Source organism: Sminthopsis crassicaudata, chromosome 2 (genome assembly GCF_048593235.1).
Source record: "Sminthopsis crassicaudata isolate SCR6 chromosome 2, ASM4859323v1, whole genome shotgun sequence".
Classification (NCBI taxonomy): domain Eukaryota; kingdom Metazoa; phylum Chordata; class Mammalia; order Dasyuromorphia; family Dasyuridae; genus Sminthopsis; species Sminthopsis crassicaudata.
The window spans coordinates 660,400,410-660,412,493 of NC_133618.1; the positions used below are offsets into that span (position 1 = coordinate 660,400,410).

General features: G+C 38.5%; 1 protein-coding gene across 1 annotated transcript in view; it reads right to left on the reverse strand.

Moving 5' to 3' along the window:
- SCAMP5 (secretory carrier membrane protein 5) overlaps positions 1 to 6,748 on the reverse strand; it is a 111,815-nt gene extending 105,067 nt beyond the window's left edge. Inside the window, exon 1 of the mRNA XM_074296962.1 lies at positions 6,589 to 6,748. The gene's annotated coding sequence lies outside the window, so the exon portion shown is untranslated. The remainder of the gene's footprint in view (positions 1 to 6,588) is intronic.
- Between the last annotated feature and the right edge of the window lie 5,336 nt (positions 6,749 to 12,084).

The following is a 12,084-nucleotide window of genomic DNA, read 5'->3' on the forward strand; positions in this document are numbered from 1 at the left end:
AAGTCTATTTGCTGCCAGTGATTGCAGCAAAACAGGGTCAATGAGGGGCAAATTTTAAAAATCTATTCTAAGAAGCATACTATTTTTTTGCTCTGGGATGGCACATCATCTTGTGTGGGGGTAGAGAGAGGTCATAGAGAGAGGTCATAGACAGAATGACCTAGTCCTCTGGCTCAGATGCCAGACTAGTCAATGTATACTGGGATACAGCTACTTTAGCATAGAGGAACCATCTTTCAGCAGGAGAAGTCTGGGAGTTAACATTAATCTGCTTACAAATGGCTTTAAGCTGTTTCCTTGATGAGTGTTTTGGAGTCTATTTTAGCTGAAAGGTAAATTTCTAATCATCTTAAATACCTATATACTATAAGAAAAACATATTCATCATTATAGCACTTAGTCACTTAAATAAAATCATCTTATATGGAAACAAAAGCAAAGATCCAGATACAATAATACTGTTTGACTAATTAAGAAAAATTTAGTAATTTTGGGGAGACAGCAATAACATCAACACTTCCTTTTGTACATTTTCATCATATGCATATTATGCTAAGTAAGGTAGCAAAGAAAGGAAGGATTAAGTTAGGCACAGATGGGCAAGGCTTATCGACTAGAAAGCTCTTTTAGGGTGGCTAACAGAACCTGGAAAATAAATAAGGTAAAGTAATAACTGTTCTGCTTGAGGGGTGAAAAAAAGAAAAGCCTCCAGCCCATGCTTATGGAATTAGCTTAGAACATATCTTTCTAAACTTCTTGGGCATTATGGGAGGATGGCTTCAGTTTGTATTTCTGAAAATAAGATGCTTGTGGATGGGCTTTCTGTAGTCTATATAAACATAAGTGCCAAATTTGTCATGTCCTTATTTTCTGATTTTATTTTTTCTCTCTTCTGAATCAGCTTTAGGTAAACATGTTCACTGTCAGGGGGCTTTCTCAGTACTTCACATGAGAAGTCAATCAATCTATTGAGAGAAATTATTAATAACCAATTATAAATATCAGGATCCATGTTTTTCCTCTTTTTTGCTTCCTCCTTCAAAGCCCAAATCTCATAGGTCAAATCAGTTTCTGAATGACTGAAGTGAAATAGGCCTAACTTCAACTGGGAACATGCTGCTCAATCTTGGGAGCAATCCCACCCATTTTTTAGAATTTATTTCTGATAAAAATATAAAGAAAATTGAATCTAGCTGAATTACAATCCTAAAGCATTAGCCTTATATCTAGAAAACCAACACAATTCAATTTCAGTGGTTTGGATGAATTATTTTGTCTGGAATTAGGATAACTGAGTCACATTCTCAGCAGGAGGAACTGAAGACTTTTGGCTCACCTCCTCATTGTGTCCATTCAGGGTTGATCTCTGCCTGTCAAGAGTACTTATTGGCTTTTCCAAAGCATTCCATGAAAATCCATGGTTTTTTGTCTTTGGTTAGTAAGAGAGACCACTGACCATTAATTTATTGACTATTTGCTGGCCTAATTGGTAAATTAATTTTTAATTACCCAGACATTGTCTCCAGGCTCTTCATTTATCTTACCATCAATAAACATTAATTTTAATAGTCTCTTATCTTTCCAAATACATATAAAGATAGTTTTCAGCATTTATTTTTAAAAAGCTTTGTGTTCCAAATTTTTCTCCCTCCCTCCCTTACCTTTCCCTCTGCAAAACAGTAAGCAATCTGATATAACTTAAATATGTACAATTATTTTAAATATATTTCCCTATTTGTCATGTCATGGAAGACAAATCAGAAAAAGGAAAAAAAAAAACAAAATCATGAGATCATAATAAATTAAAAAAAAAACAAGCAAACAAAAACAACAACAAAAAGGTGAAAATAATTATACTTCAATCTCCATAGAGCTCCTCTTTATGGATGTGGATGGTATTTTCCATCCCAAGTCTTCAATAAACATTTATTAAACACATACTATGTATCAGGCATTGTGCTAACCTCTATAGATACAAAAAGAGGCAAAAGACAGTCTGTGTACTTCTTGTAGAACCTCACCATCTAATGGGGGGAAAATACTATGAAAACAAAAATATACAAACCAAGCTAGATACAGGATGAATAAAAAAATAATTAAAACAGAGAAGGTGCCAGAATTAAGAGAGATTGGAATTTGTAAATAAATAGAATTTTAGTTGGGACTTAAAGAAAACCAGGGAAGTTAGTAGGTAGAATTGAGGAGGAAGAATATTCTGAGCATTAAGAAAATTTTGAGCTGAGAGGGAACAGTAAGGAGAATCAGTGTCCTTGGAATGAAGAAGAAAATAAGTTGTAAAGATAAAGGAAAGGTAGGAGGGGCTAAATTATGAATGTCTTTTGATGTGAACCATCTTCCCTGATCAGCCCATCTGGCTATCATCTGATATAACCAATTCCCAGAGTATCCTGTTGGTATAGAGAGATTGTGAGAATGGAACTCTTTTGTCTATTGCTCAAATGTCTGTGCATCTTTAAATAACTTTTGAGATACCGATTACCATATCTTTAGACAGGTTGGGATCTGGTCTGCCAGGTACTTTCCATCTGACCCTCCTTTTGAGTTCCCTGGCCTTTTCTCTCCTGCCTTTATACCTTGGAAACTCCAAACACTATATTTCCCCCTATAAAAGATGTTTATGAAGAAGTTCTTTGCTAAGTTCTTTTCAGGACTAAGCCCACTATGAGGTACTCTCTCTCCCTTATTGTACCTTCCCTTTTAATGGTGCCTTTCTTCTTATTCTAGTTAACTCTGGTTAGTCTAACTATATGCTCTCCCAACTCTATTTCATATTTGTCATTCTATTTTATCTTTTATGTTTGTCTGTAACCTCTTCTCCTAAATAAATATTCCTTTTAGCAAAGAGAATGGCCACTGTAAATATGACACATGTTTATGGAGCTGCTAGTCTGACCTCATCAGCTTTGAATGCCAAAAATAACATTTTGTATTTGATACTGGAATCAGTAGGAAGCTACTGGAGTTGGGGATGGAGAGGGAGTGACATTAAATGGACCGGTGCTTTAGGAAAATATTTTAGTTACTGAATGAAGATGGATGTATTGGAGTGAAAAGATTCTTGAGGCAGGCAGACCCACTAGCAGGCTATTGCAATAGTCCAGGCATGAATCAGTGGAGCAGCAAGTGTCAGAGGAGAAAAGTAAGGTATATTGGAGACATGTTTCAGGCCTTGGATTTGATAAGGGGAGAGAGAAGAACGGAGTGAGAGATAGTGAGAAATCTAGAATGATTTCAAGGTTGTGATCAGAGGGAGGATAGTGTTACCCTCCGTGGCAATGGGGAAAATGGGGTAGAGGAGGATTTAGGGGAAAACATAATAAATTCTATTTTGGACATATTTACTTTGACTTATATTGGACATACAGTTCAAGATGTCTAAAAGGAAATTGGAGATATGAGATTGCAGGTGAGTGGAATGAGGTAACTGTTAAAGTTTTCTCACACATAATCTGGTTTGGGTAGAACATAAGATGGAAAAAGTGCTCCAAAATTTAGCTAGACTGACTTGAACCTTGACAGACAGGCCTAAATTTCATATTCCTGTAAATCATGTGATTTAGGGAAATAGCAGAATCCCTTCTCTCTTTCCTTGTTCTACTAATAACCATCTTAATATTAGCACTACCATATAAGATAACTATGATTTCTGTATTAGGATTGGGTAAGGGATGTTTCCTTGTTAATGGCTAGAGTATGAGGTCATCCAATCAGAGTGGAGGTCCAGTTCTTGGGGTATTTCTTAAGACTTGGTTATGTTAGGATATATAACCAACTGCTTGCCTTCTGTACCCTGCCTCTCATTGCTGCCAATCTGCCCTGGTGGTGGGAGATGCTCAACTCTCACAAGACTTGATCAAATAAACACTTCTGTTTTCTATTGAGAAACCTCTATCTTTAATTGAGTTTGTTGCTCTTCTGTCCCACATCCAGGGGCTCATCCAGGATTTCCCTTTGGTTGAGGGACAGAGAAAGGGGTCCAGCACACACCCAGATTTTATTAGGGGATAGTTTCTGATGGAAACTTTCTTTTGAAGATTTTTTTTTTGATGGAAACTTTTCTTTCTGATGATTCTTCCTGATCGAAGGAAAAATTCTGAAAAGAGGGACTCAAAGAGACAGAAGCGGAGATAAAGCTCCAACAAATCAAAATGAAAGTAAGAAAAGTCCAGCCAGTCAATAAGGAGGAGTCATGCAAAATATACATGTATAACCTGGAGGTATGCTACCAGAAGTCTGGAAGTAATTTGTTGAATCTAGGGGTTTAGACTCAGGGAATGCAGTGACAGATCCCAACTAAATTAAGGTGGAACCTCAACACAAGGGAACGTTTCATGGATGATGTGAAGGGAGTGGATAACCCTCCCTATTCTGAACTTGGAGAGTGTGGTGATAGTCTTTTTTTTTTTAAATAATTTTTATTTACCAGATATATGCATGGGTAATTTTACAATATTGACAATTGCCAAATCTTTTGTTCTAATTTTTCCCCTCCTTCCCCCCCCCTCAGATGGCAGGTTGACCAATACATGTTAAATATGTTACAGTATAAGTTAAATACAATATATGTATACATATCCAAACAGTTGTTTTGCTGTACAAAAAGAATCGGACTTTGAAATAGTGTACAATTAGCCTGTGAAGGAAATCCAAAATGCAGGCAGACAAAATTAGAGGGATTGAGAATTCTATGTAGTGGTTCATAGTCCTCTCCCAGAGTTCTTTTGCTGGGTGTATGTAGCTGGTTCAGTTCATTACTGCTCTATTGGAACTGATTTGGTTCATCTCATTGTTGAAAATGGCCACGTCCATCAGAATTGATCATCATATAGTATTATTGTTGAAGTATACAACGATCTCCTGATCCTGCTCATTTCACTCAGCATTAGTTCATGTAAATCTTTCCAGGCCTTTCTGAAATCATTCTGTTGGTCATTTCTTACAGAACAATATTCATATGCCACAATTTATTCAGCCAATCTCCAATTGATGGGCATCCACATAGTTTCTAGTTTCTGGACACTACAAAGAGGGCTGCCCATTCTTGAACATACAGGTCCCTGTCCCTTCTTTAAGATCTCTTTGGGATATAAGCCCAGTAATAACACTGCTGGGTCAAAGGGTATGCACAGTTTGATAACTTTTTGAGTATAGTTCCAAATTGCTCTCCAGAATGGCTGGATGTATTCACAATTCCACCAACAATGCATCAGTGTCCCTGTTTTCCCACATCCCCTCCAACATTCTGCATTATCTTTCCCTGTCATTCTAGCCAATCTGACAGGTGTGTAGTGGTATCTCAGAGTTGTCTTAATTTGCATTTCTCTAATTAATAATGACTTGGAGCATCTTTTCATATGACTAGAAATAGTTTCAATTTCTTCATCTGAGAATTGCCTGTTCATATCCTTTGACCATTTATCAATTGGAGATTGGCTTGATTTCTTATAAATTAGAGTCAATTCTCTATATATTTTGGAAAGAGGCCTTTATGAGAACCTTTGGACAGTCTTTATAAATTATGGGGAAAGAGCAGTCTAAACCAGTGCTATTAAAGCACAAATGTGAGGTGCTTGTAGATAGTCCATTAGGCAATCAATTGCAAAATTGGAAAGAACTGCCAAAATACAAAGGAAAGATAGGAAAAAGATGATCAAATATTTTTGCCTTGTTTAGGGTAGAATGGATATCAGAGGGGGCACTATATGCCCAAAATTCAGCTCTTCTGAGGACTGGGTATGCCCCAAACTAATTTTATATGTAAGTGGCAAACAGCCCTTTAATCAGAAAGAAAATTCTTCTGTGGTACTTTGGATGCTGCAAGTATAGCAAATGATAGTAAGAGAAAAGGAGGAAGAGAAGGAACCTAAACTTCACCCTTGAGATCTTCTCAATCTTCCCCTTATGCTTTACCTCACCTCCTCTGAGAGCCATGGCAAATGCCCCTCCCAACTTGAGGGAGCAGAAGGATCTAATCTTATCAATCTACAAGAATCCCCTCATGGCTCCCTTAGGAGAGAATTGAGATAGCTCTTTAAGGACCAAAAAAATGTACCCCTAGAACTAAAGAAACCTGGCATGCCTCCTCTGAGAGAGGTGCTACTAGCACAGGAGGGACTAGGGTTTGTGAATGCTCCCTTGACTGATTTCCTTTTAAAAAGGAAATGAAAAGTCTAATGGAGGATCCTAGTAGTCTCAGAGCAGCTAGACCACTTCCTCAGCCCTAACATCTATACATGGCTTGAGTTGATGTTTAAACTAAATGGATTATTCTCTCTCAAAGAAAGAGGGATGGATTGTTTTCTCTAGAAGAAAGAGGGATGATTAGGAGAGTTGCAAAGGTGGAGTGGAAATGCAGACATCCATCAGTAGAAATTAGGAAGTTCTTGGGATTAGTGGGATAAGGTAAAAATTGGATTGACTCATATACTGCCCTTACCCAACCTATATATAGGTATTTGTTAGGAAAAAAAAAAAAAAAAAAAAAAAAAAAAAAAAAAAAAAAGCCAGACAAAATTGAATGGGACTTTGAAGGAGAGAAAGGGTTCAGAAATTAAAAGTGTTCATTACCTCTCCTGTGCTGAACCTCCCATCATTAGAAAAACCTTTCCATCTGTTTGTAAATGTAGATAAGGACTTAGCCTTATTTGCTTGCCAAAATAAGAAGAGGCCAGAAAAAGCCAGTGGCTGTCCTCTCCAAGATTCTAGACCCCAGGTGATAGTCAACTTGTGTTCAAGCTGTGGCAACTATGGCAACAATGGTGAAAGGAAATTATGGGAAGAAAAGGGAATGATAAATAGTAAAGGGACAGAGCTGGCCCATGTTACTCTGATCTCCCAAGAGGTAGAAAACCTGAAACTACCAGAAAATATATAAATAATCCACGTGAATGGTCATCAGACTGGACAGTCCTTTGAAGCCAGGGGCAACTGCCTTGCTGATGAGGAAGCAAAGAGAAAGAGAGCTATAGAATCTGAACAGCCCAGTTGTTTATTGGTTCTAATTCCTCTTCCTCTGAGTCTTCCTTCCCCATCTCTTACAACAGAAGAGCAGCAAAAAGATTTATCCTTGCGAGCACAGGAACAAGGCAGCCAATGATATCTCCCAGATGACAGAGAGGTACTGACCAAATCAGGTATGAGACAGGTCATTCAACATCTGTATCAGGGCAGCCACTGGGATGTCCAGAACCCGTGTGATGCCGTTCTTACCTGTCTATGTATGACCTGGCCTTTACAGCTGGTAGATGGTTGTCTTGTATGTCAAAGGACGAACAAGATTGCCAAACCCCAAATCAGGCCTCCACCCCTTTCAGAATATACAGGTGGACTTTACCCAGGAGCTCCCCAAAAACCATCTAACATATCTGTTGATCATAGTGGACCATCTGACTACTTGGATAGAGGCTTTCCTTCTGCCCGGGGCCACTGCTCTCATGGTATGCAAAATTCTGCTGGAACAAATAGTCCCACGGTATGAGATGGTGAAACAGATTGATTTAGACCAAGGAATCCATTTTATGGGTAAGACTCTGCAAATCCTTGGATATTACCTGGGAGTTTCATACTCCTTGGTATCCTCCCTCATCAGGTAAGGTGGGTGGAGAGAATGACCCAGGAGATTAAGAAACAGCTCACTAAATTAATGCTAAAAACCCAATTACCCTGGACCAAGTGTCTCCCTCTGGCTCTTCATAAGATACATACAAAGCCCCAGAGATATGAGATTATCTTCTTGTGAACCTCTTTTTAGTCACTCCTACCTAGGGAGAGGCAAGAGTTGGGATCCTATGTATGAACAGAAAGACAGGCTTTTAAGAGAATATGTATCTACTTTGGCAAAACACTTTCATATTTTGCAGACTAAAAGGTTAATTGCTCAGACCCTACTCTTGAGTTTCATTGTGCACAAATGCCAGGCAAGAGATTCGATCCTGATCCAGATTGGTTGGGTACATGAGCCCATCTGTAAGACTGTTGATCTTAGTGTTGCAATTCCCTTCTTGTTTTTAGTTGTATTTGTCTTAATATCTCCACCTGTCTTTCCACTACCTTGAATAGTTATTTTATTTGTAACCCAAAGTGTAACACCATGGGGATACCCTTGACTGTTTTGTGAGCACTGGTTCCAGATGAGCCACCATCTTCAAGCTCACCAGCTGCTGGATTTGTGGAAGACCTCAGCCACTCTAGTCATGGCTGTAGGTTCTAATTCCTTTGAAACCAGAATGGCTTCTTAGTAACTGGTCATTAGTTTATAATGGAATGGGATTCTGGGAACCTCAGGAAGAGTATACTGGGCCCTTGCTGAGAAGAGGGAACTAAAAACAGAAGAAGAAGGAACTTTGCTGGGGGAAAATGAGTGTAAGTGAACTTACTCCCTTCAAGTAGTATATGAAAAGACAAATTGTACTAAGACTGTGGGGAAATGGAATGCTACTTATATTCAATGCAAGGGCACTTGAGCAGCGTGCCACAATGGGAAGATGAACCAAACTAATTATGAGTACCTATTGGTGGGGGACATCCAAAATTTAAAAGGTATAAAGGATCCCATAGTATAGCTGTTTGTAAGGAATAAATGTACCATGTCTTTGAGGCTCCCATTTTATGTATGGGCTTGGTACAACCAGATCCAGTTTCCACTTTCTAGAGTGTCATCCACAGAAGGGAACCTTATATAAAAGAGTGCCTATGGAGAGGAGATCAATTATGGAGTGTCAATACATCAAAACCAAAGAAGTGGAGTACCTGGGTGGCCCCTTGGGAGACCGGGACATGCAATCTCCAATTGAACTCATATTTCCTCCCAGATAGAGCCAGCTTTAAAAGATTACTATTGGATTTGTGGCCTAACCACTTAAACCCCCCCCTTCCTATGAATTGGACCAGTGGTTGTTATGTTGGTTTGGTGAGACCTAAATTCTTTTTTCTACTTGCACAGGAAGGCAAGTATTTAGAAATCCAGTTACATGACAATCCTAACAAGGAAGAGGATAGACATTTCCATTACCCAAATGGGAAATGCAAATGAGTGGGGAGACTCTTGGCCCCCCTGAGAGGATCATAAGGATCATGAGCACAAGATGGAAATTGATATATTTATATATAATATATAATAATTCATATATACATATGTTAAATAGAATAATCAGGTTACAGGCTGTAGTAGAAACTATTACTAATTATTACTAATTCCTGCCCCACTTTAGCACTCCTCCATCTTTGTGAGTCCATGCTGCCAAGTGCTCCCAAATCTAATCTATAGTTATATAAGTGACTCTCTGTGCCTCTCCTCTCTCCCTATTCTCTCCCCTTCAGTTATCCCCTTCCCCACAATGTCAGCTTCTGCTTTCCCTACCTCTCTATTCCCCTTTCCACACTGCTTTTTGTACTTTCTCTGTGTTCATCCCTGTACCCTCTGTGCCTTATTAGTGTGATTTTTCAATCTTATTATCTGTTACTATCCTGCTCTTAACCATTGAGTACTCAAAAACCAGGCATGCTTATCTCATTTCATAATTCTATAAATTAATTGTCAATAAAAGCTGAATAGAGGTCCTAAAGAATGAGGATTAAAAAAGATAATTTTATATAGCAACCAAAAAATCATGGTAGTTTTAAAGAAAGCTGTTTCAGTGGAATATTAGGATTGGAAACAAAAAATGAGAGGAGAGAAAATGGCTCTTTTAAATGATTTTTTTTTTTTTTGAGGATTTTAGCTACAAAGAACAGAAGAGATGTGGGACTATAGTTAGCAGGGAAGAAAAGAATAAAGTAAATTTTGGTGTTTTTTTCCAGAATGGGGGAAACATGAATATGTTTATAGGCAGTAAGAGATGAGCCATTAGCTATGGAAAGATTAAAAAAAAAAAAAAACAAGAGAATGGAGATGAGAGAATGGGACATCTGTTGGAGAAGACAGGATGGCTGGGATAACTTGAACAGGTAGAATGGTTATCCTTGTGTGAGAAATGCTGAAAAGTTGCATTTCCATAGTGTTACAAGCTTTGAGGTAGTGTGGGATAGTGGGTACCACTGACCAAGAGGTTTTCAGAATGTGAAAGGTTAAGGAAGGTTAGGATTCAAGTGATCAATAGAAGCCTTGAACAAACAAGGAACTGGGGGACTAGGAAGGCACAAGTGGATTTAGCCAATCAGAAAGACTCTTGTGGTTTTGAGAAAACTACAAACTTAAGATAATAGTCCATCCAGCCCAAACTAGTTGGGGTCAATGACAAGACTTGACCAAATCACTACTGCGACTGCTTAATAGGCTAATTGAATATTAAACAACATACCCCAGAGGAGAAGTTTTCTACCATTTTTGAACATGGGATGTATGATGAGGTGGGGGGTTGGGGGCACATGTTTTATACATATTAAGGGGAAACATGTAGTATGTACAGCAGAAAGACTGTAACCCAGGTAAAATGGACCAATCTGCTTTTTGAAGGGAGGGGCTGCGCCACACTAGCAGAATAAAGGTTCCCCCGTTTCTGTACTCAGGGCTCCCTCTTTCCAACAAGGAATGGGGCCTACTTCTGGCCAGAAATGTTAAGACTATTACTTAAAATTCTTCTTTAACAAATTTTCTTTGATGTCTGATTTTCAGTATCAAGAATGTTATTTCTAACCCTTAGTAAAAAAGTAAAGCTACCATCTTATGAATCAAGAGTCAAGATTATATAGCAAAAAGCATCTGAAAGGAAATAAGGAAGCTCATCAAAAATAGCCACCAAGTTTTTTCTGGTAGAATATGATGTAAGGATATGATACATTTCACATTGTTATGCCACAGTTTCCTTTAATTGTCCTGCCTCAGTTTCCCTAAATTGTTCTGCCTCAGTTTTCCTTAACTGTTCTACTTTAGTTTCCTTGAATTGTTCTGCCTCAATCCCCTTGGTTGCAACCCCCTTCCTGACCATTAGAACTGATATAAATTAGGACAAAGATAGACCATTAGCATTCTATAGAGCCATAAATTGTAGATAGGTTATTTAGAGATAAGTAAGCATATCTCCTATATTCAGACATTCTGGCTCCTAGGGAAGTTATCAAGAATTTATGGTCCTTATCTTCAACCTGTCAGAATCAAATTTATGGTCTGTTCCTGAAAATTCCCATTCACCAGTGCCTTACTTCCCCCCTCCCCTTTGTCTTTCTTGATCGCTGGAATACTATAAAAATCCCTAGAATTCTTCACTTGTTGCTGAATACTGTGAGACTTGAGTCCCATTCAGTCTACGGAGGTCAACATGGATCCTGTTTTGGCCCCAGACAATTTCTTGCTCTCAAATGAAATATTAAAAACTCTCTGATTTCTATCATGCCTCAGTTTCTCCGGCATTACAACATCAGTGACAATGAAGAATCAGAAAATGAAGTATCCACATACCAAGTGGTGGAGAGCAATTCACAATGTAAGGTACTCACATGAGACATTTATCACAGCTACAAAGGATGCCATTTATTTTGTGAATTGGTGATGAGGTCTTCAATGTAATTGTAGTTAGCAAAGGAATCGATAAAAATTAATCCCTGAGGCAGGCAGGGAGAAGGCATTGATAGAGATCAATTTAGCTCTGTGTCCCACCTCTGGGGAATCATCTATTCTCCAATCCAAGTTATGTCAGACCCCTGAAACCTATTCTTGGTAGAGGTCTCAAGCAGTCTTACCTTGATATGTCCTGTCAGAAATCCTAGTCATGTCCCTGAGGTTAAATTTTCCCAATACAATCTACTTATGGGCCATCCCATGGCTGCTACTTTCCTTTGGGTCAGTCCTTTATAGCATTCTACCTCAAAGTGTCTTTCCCTTTCCCCTTTACCCCATGCATGTGTTTTTGTTTTTTTTCTCCTAAGTCCTCTATGGCTCTCAACCCCACTTTTCCTTACAGCTAACTCTTTTAGGGTGCTAAGTCCCTTTCCCACAACCTCCCTTTCTACTGGTATGGTGCCACAGTTTCCTTTTATTATTCTGCTCAGTTTTCCTAAATTGTTCTGCCTCAATTTCCCTAAATTGTTCTGCCTCAGTTCCTTGTTCTGCCTCAACCCACCTGATTG